At 41.6% G+C, this 7,446-nt stretch overlaps 1 pseudogene across 1 annotated transcript; it reads left to right on the top strand.

Moving 5' to 3' along the window:
- Positions 1-1,930: 1,930 nt before the first annotated feature.
- LOC308267966 (post-GPI attachment to proteins factor 2-like) lies at positions 1,931-2,301 on the top strand (annotated as a pseudogene). The gene has a single exon. The product of its transcript is annotated as a post-GPI attachment to proteins factor 2-like (transcript).
- Positions 2,302-7,446: the final 5,145 nt, after the last annotated feature.

Genomic DNA, 7,446 nt, shown 5'->3' with positions numbered 1-7,446 from the left:
AATTAGACCTGAGACGGTGAAGTTAGTAGAGGAGAACATAGGTTCAACACTACAACATATTGGCACAGGCAGTAACTTTCTCAACAAAACCTCCAAAGCTCAGGAAATTAAAGCAAGAATAAACAAGTGGGATAACATCAAACTAAAAAGTTTCTTCTCATCAAAGGAAACTATCAATAACCTAAAGAGGAAGCCTACAGAATGGGAAAGGATCTTTACCAGCCACCATTCTGATAGGGGGATAATATCCAGAGTATACAAAGAGCTCAAAAGGCTCTACACCAACAAAACAAACAACCCAATCAAGAAATGGGCAAATGAACTAAATAGACACTTCACAAAAGAAGAGATACAAAGGGCTAATAGATACATGAAAAGATGTTCTTCATCACTGGCCATCAGGGAGATGCAAATCAAAACTACACTGAGATTCCATCTAACCCCAGTCAGAGTAGCAAGCATAAAGAAATCAAACAACAACAAATGCTGGCGAGGATGTGGGGAAAGAGGAACTCTTTTACACTGTTGGTGGGAGTGCAAACTAGTTCAACCACTATTGAGATCTGTGTGGAGATTCCTAAGAAAGGTGGGAATAGATCCACCATATGATCCAGCTATACCACTCCTGGGTATCTTTCCAAAGGGGTTGAATTCAGAGAAATACAGCAACATATGCATACCTATGTTCATAGCAGCACAATTTGTAATAGCCAAAATATGGAACCAACCCAGATCACCATCAACAGATGAATGGATAGCAAAACTGTGGGAAATACACACAATGGAATTCTATTCAGCCATAAAGAAGAACAAAATTATATCATTTGCAAGAAGATGGAAAGCCCTGGAGAGCATCATGTTAAGTGAGATCAGCCAAGCACAGAAGGAGAAGATACACATGTTTCCTCTAATATGTCCAAACTAGAAAACACAAAGGATACCAGTGGGACTCCAGATATTAGAGGGGAAATACTAGCTAAGTTTTAATGGAAAGATAGGAGAGGAGAAAGGCCGATCTTGATTAAGGAGCATCTTCACCTGAACATGTGTAAAATTATGAATAAAACATGGTTAACCTGGACAACCATTGGTGGGAGGGGGGAAGAGAAAATGGGGGCGCGGGGGGGGGGGGAGGACACCAAATATAGTGTAAATGTATACTATTTATGTTCAATAAAAACTGTTAAAAAATAAAAAATAAATAAAGCTAAAAAAAAAAAGAGTAAAAAATCAGGCTGAGGGTGTCGCTTGGAGGTAGGAATGCTCCTGAGTTCAATCCCCAGCACCATACACACAAAATAAATATATATTGGAATAAGAAAGATGGAAAATAAGTAAGCACTTCACATAATCAGATTGTCAAAAATGTGAAACCTTCCTTAAAATTTCAAATATAGGCCCTGCGTCTTCCGGTTCGGGCTGGGCCCCCACTGCCAGCCCCCTAGCCCGCCCGGCTCCGTTCGGCTTTGCGGCCTCAGGCCTGCGCCGGTGGGGCCTCCTCGCCGACAGTGCTTGGGGCCTCCGGGTCAGGATTCCTCCACAGGCACAGTGGATGGAGGCATGGGGGAGCCTTGGAACCCCATAGACTAGTTTCGAATGCCAGCTCCGCCAGTTATTAGCCTGTGACTTTGAGTGCCCAGTTACCTGCCATCAGTGAGCTCGGCCATCGGCGGAGAGGTACCCCAGCGCTACATATGGCACTTCTGCATTGGCCTGCACTCTGCGCCCGGCTTCATGACCGCCTTTGCCTATTGGAACCACTGCCTCAGCTGTGCCTCACCGTGTCCCGGCTACCGCCAGCTCTGCCGCATCAACTTTAGCCTCAACGTCGTGGAGAACTTCGCGCTGCTAGTGCACACCTATGTCTCCTCCTCTGAGTTCTTCACCATCCAGGAAATGCGTTCATTGTGTTTATCGCGGCCTCAGTCACATGCTCCTCACCTGCACGCTCTGGCGGCTGACCAAGACGCACACAGTAAGTCAGAAGGATCCCAAGTCCTACAGCTGGAAACAGCGGCGCTTCATCATCAACTTCGTCTCCTTCTTCTCGGCGCTGGCCGTCTACTTATGGCACAACATGTATTGTGAGGCTAGAGTGTATACCGTCTTTGCCATCCTGGAGTACACTGTTGTTCTAACCAACATGGCATCCCACAATGACAGCGTGGTGGGACTTCGGGAACAAAGAGCTGCTCATAACCTCTCAGCCTGAAGAAAAACGATTCTAAAGTCTTCCCTGCTACTGGGAGGAGTCAGCTCACTGCCCAGAAACAAGACACCACCCTGGCCTTCCCCTTCCCCATGGTGTGTCCTCTCTGGGTCCTTCTGAAGTTGGGGAGGGAGACGGGCGGAAGGGCAGGGGACAAGGCTGACGCCAGCACTGCTGGCTTCTCTCCAACCCTCACACAGGCACGGGGACCATCAAGCAACATCACTTTTGAGAGGCTCCAAGAAGCTGAGCTGGAAGGAGAGCTCTTGGTGCTAAAAAAAAAAAAAAAAAAAAAAAAAAAAGTAACTGAAGTTCATGACCACCATCCCATTTTTGGCCTTTAAAAAGACACCTTTCACTGAGGTCATTGACTGCTGAGCGGTGGCTGCTACCTGAAAACCACCACCATTTCTCTCTAGTCATTTATGTGTCTAATGATCTACCGTGCCCCTCCAGGCCTGTGGCTTAGTCCCCTGCTTAGTTTGCCCAGGTGTTTTAGACCCAGTCCAGCTTTTTAATCTGGTGTGGGCCCTAGAGTTTGTACCCTTCTGTATCTGAGTCTCAGCTTCCATGTGTATGATGGAATTGTGCTGTATAATTTCCAAGAGCTCTGCCAAGTGTGGTTCTGATGCCATCTGATAAGAGGTGGTGTTCTGCACCTGAAGGATAACCCATCTCAGAAAAAGCACCAGCACAGCATGTACTTCTCCTCCCTTCTAAAATCACTGTCTTACAGACTCTTCCTCTGCAAATGGATGGGGCAAAGGGGGTCAGACACAGAGCCCACATGGGCTCCCTGGTGTCCACCTTACTGCCCCAGGTCCTGAGCATTTTTTATTATACATTCTATTTCAAATGAAAATAATTTTTTTTCTTTTGCCATCAGAAAAATTCAAATATAGACTAGAACTTTGATGGAAACTTTCACAATGCAATTGGTGGGGTGGGGTGTGGGGTGAATTGATGCTACCATCTAGGAGAACAACTTGGTAATATCTACCAAAATTCTTTAGGACTCAACAATTCCACTACAACTCAAACCAGACACAAAAAATTTACAATAATGTGCATACCAGAATTATTTATTCATGAACAATAGACACATACATTTAGTATATTAAAATATAAATGAGTAAATCAATACTATATAGCAGTTAAATGAACAAACTACAAATGAGTTTATTCAGTTAAATCTCAGCCACTTCATAGTTTACAAAAGCAAGTTTTAGAAAGATATGTATAGTGTGATTCTATTTTTAGTAATTTTAATTTTACCCTTTTTTGGCACTAGGGATTGAACCCAGGAACATTCTATCTCTGAGCTACACCTGCAGCCTTATTTTTTTATTTTGAAACAGGGTCTTGCTAAGTGTTGGAGGGATTTGCTAGGTTGCTGAGGCTGCAAACATGTGATCCTCCTGTCTCAGCCTTACAAGTAACTGGGATTATAAGTATATGCCACCAAACCTGGCTTAATTTTTACTTTTTAAAATATATAGACTTGAGTTTTTAGGGCAGTTTTAGATTCATAGTAGTATTTTAGTAGCATACACTCTAACTTTGAGTTGCACATATTATTGCCTAAGATACCAAGATAAGAAGAAAAAGTTGCCAGGTATGATGGCATATGCCTGTAATCCAGTACTTGGGAACTAAGACAGGAGGGTCATAGGTTCAAGGACAGCCTCAGTAAATAGCGAGACTCAGCAACCTAGCAAAATCCTGTTTTTTTTTTTTGTTTGCTTTTTTTGGGGGGGGTCTGGGAATGGAACCCAGGGGCATTATACCTCCGAGCTACATCTCCTGCCCTATTTTTTATTCTTTATTCTGAGACAGGGTCTCACTAAGTAGCAAAGGGCCTCACTAAGTAGCTGAGGCTGTCCGCGAACTGTGATCCTCCAGTCTCAACCTCCTGAATGCTGGGATTACAAGCGTGCACCACCATACCCAGCCAAAATCCTGTTTCAAAACAAAAATAAAAAGGGCTCAGGTTGTAGCTTAGAGGTAGAATTCCCCTAACTTCAATCCCCAGTACAGAGAGAGAGAGAGAGAGAGAGAGAGAGAGAGAGAGAGAGAGAGAGAGAGAAATGTGAATATTCCAGATTACTTGTGTCAAGATGATTAATATTAGAATATATAACATTTTGTTAAATTCTTCAAATTACTAAGAGTTGCCAAGCAATTTTTTTGTGTGCAGAATTTTCAGCTGAGCTTGGTGGTGCATGCCCCTAGTCTTGGCTATTCAGGAGTTGAAAGCAGGAGGATCACTTGAACCTTTGAGTTCAAGACCAGCCTGGTCAACATAGCAAGACCTGATTTTAAAAAATAAAAAAGAATGGTGTTGTAAAAATATCACATTGTGTAATATACTTTTAGTTATTTTTTTATAAGGCAGATATTGAGGCTTCATAAATCTTCACTGTGGAAAGGAAGAATACCTCTGGGTCTTTCTTTACAGTGAATATATATATATAGTTTGTGGTACTAGGGATGCAACCCAGGGGCATTCTACCTTCTAGCTGTACCCCCAGTCCTATTTTTTATTCTTTATTTTGAAACAGGGTGTCACTGAGTTGCAGAGGGCCTCACTAGGTAGCCGAAGCTGGCCTCAAACTACAATCCTCCTATCTCAGCCTCCCAAATGCTAGAATTACATGTGTGCACCACCATGCCTGGCTATAGTGAGTTTCAAATTTTAATGGTTTTCTTTTTTATTTTGTATGTTACTGGGAATTGAACCCAAAGACATTCTACCACTGAGCTCTACCCCCAGTACTTTTTTATTTTTAATTTAGAAATAGAATATAAGTTACCACATATTGGCCTTAATTTGTGATCTTCATATCACAGCCTCCAAGTACTGAGATTATAGGCACTCACCACTGCATTTGGTTTATTTTAGTGTTTTCATGTTGTTGGTTAGTATTTTTTGTTGTTGTTTCAACTTGAAAAGCTCCCTTTAGCATTTTCTATATGGCAGGTCTGCTGATGATGAACCCCACAGTTTTGTTTGTCAAAGAAAGCATTTCTTCTTCATTTGTGAAGGAGTGCTTCTTGAGGTGTCATTTTCTTGGTTGGCTATTTCTTTCTTAAAGAAATTTGAGTATTTTATCTTACTCTATCCTAGATTGTGAGGTTTCTGCTGAGAAATCTACAGAGAGTCTCATGAAGAGTCTCTTGTCTGTGACAAATCATTTTTCCCTTATTGCTTTGAAACATTTTTTCTTTGATGTTTTGAGAATTTGCCTATAATGTGTCTTGTTGAATACATCTGTATAGTTAATATTTGAAATTTTTTGGTGTTCATGGATATGGTTGTCTATTTGTTTCTCTAGATTTTGGAAGTTTTCTTTAGTTATTTGTTAAATAAACTTTCTTCTATTTTTCTGCTCCTTGGGGACTCCAAAATGTGAACTTGGTTTGCTTGATGATGTCCTCTAAATGCCACAGACTTTTTTTTTCCACTTTTTTTTCTTTTTATTCCTTGGGTAATGTCAAATGTCTGGAGTCCTTGTGTAGGCAACCTAGTGCCAGGATCAATAGGTCAGTGAGGGTCTGCAAGGGATAATTTGGTATCTGGCTCTATAGAGCCTAGTCTGGAGCTTGTGTCTGAGCGTTGGACCACAGTCTAGGACTGTGGAGGTGGGCCTGGGTCCCATATTCAGGGGAAGTGCTGTAGTTTGGCTATTAAATATTCTCCAAAGGCTCTTGTGTTGAAAGCTTGGTTCCCAGTTGATGGAATCTTCCTTTACCAGAAGGAAGGTATGTCACTGAGGGATGTACCACTGGAAAGGCTGCTGGCACTTCAGCCCCTTTCTTTCTTTTTGCTTCCTGGCCATCATGAAGTGAGCTGTTTTCCTCTTCCATGTGCTTCCATCCTGACATTCTGCCTCACCACAGTCCCAGAGCAATCGGTCCAAGTAAACATGAATTGAAACCTCTAAATCCATAAGCCCAAGTAGTCTTTTTATGTATGTGTGTGATATTGGGGGTTGAACCCAGAGGCATTCTATCTTCGATCTATACCCCCAGCCCAATTTTATTTCTTATTTGGAAACAGGGTCTCGCTAGGTTGATGAGAGTCTCACTATTTGCTGAGGCCCTCCTCAAACCTGTGTTCCTCCTGTCTCAGCCTCATAGGTACAGGGATACAGGCGTGAGCCACCACGCCCAGCTATCTTTCTTCATTTTAAATTGTTTATCTCAGGTATTTTTTCATAGTGACAGATAGACTAAGACAGGGAGTAAGCTTGAAGTCTGGGTTTGTGGGGGGCAAACTGGCACAGGGGCGAGCATGAAACCTGAGTCCATAGGGGCCAGAGAGGTGCTGGTGTTAAGTGGGACAAGACTGATGCCAGGATCTATAGGGACTGGACTGGAGCCCGAGGCTCTGGGGATGGCCTGATGTTGGGGTCTGTGGGGTCTGTGGTGCTCACTTCACTCTCTTTACCCCATGAGAAGGGGGAGGGTATTTCTTTCAATGCTGTTCTATCCAGGCTTGGGGGGCAATGTGGGTAAGGTGAAACTGTCTTTTCTATCCTCCTCAGTGCAACCTTTTAAAATTTCTAGATCCTTTAGATTTTATGCAGGTATTTTTGTTCGCGAATGATTCGTCAAATTGATGTTTCTACAAGGGATAGTGCTAAATAATCCTACCATCTTGCCAATGTAAACTACTGATAATAAACTTTAAACATGCACAATAATTCTATGTGCTAGTTATAGCAAAAATGTATAAGCACTAAAAGCACACATTTACATTATGACTCTAAAGACAGGATAGTATTTACTTCTGAATAAGAAGGGAAAGAAGGGGAATAGAATTGTCTCTATAGCACCTTATTTCTTTACCTACATTGTAGGTACATAGGGTCTATTAAATTATTTTTTATTTATTTTATAAGGATTAGGTAGGTAAGAAAAATATTGGGTGAAACTTATTCCAAAAAAAGAAACTATAGAGAACACAGAGCAAGTCCATTAAGTGGAAGAAAATCAGTAGACCCAAGAACAAATTTGAAAGAGGATGAAATAAAACTGATAGCTTAATATCTGGGAAACAGACAAATCTCTGGTAAATTTGATCAAGATAAGAAAAGAAAAATTAAAAAGCATTAGTCCTGGAAGAGGGAAAACCTGTTGACCCAGTAGAAATGAATACATCATAAGAGAATACCATGAGAAACTTTATGAATCAAAAAATGTATCCAACATGAAAATATTTTTAAGAATGAATT

This window comes from Muscardinus avellanarius (genome assembly GCF_963383645.1).
Source record: "Muscardinus avellanarius genome assembly, chromosome: 10".
Taxonomy (NCBI): domain Eukaryota; kingdom Metazoa; phylum Chordata; class Mammalia; order Rodentia; family Gliridae; genus Muscardinus; species Muscardinus avellanarius.
This window is presented reverse-complemented; position numbering and strand designations above follow the sequence as displayed.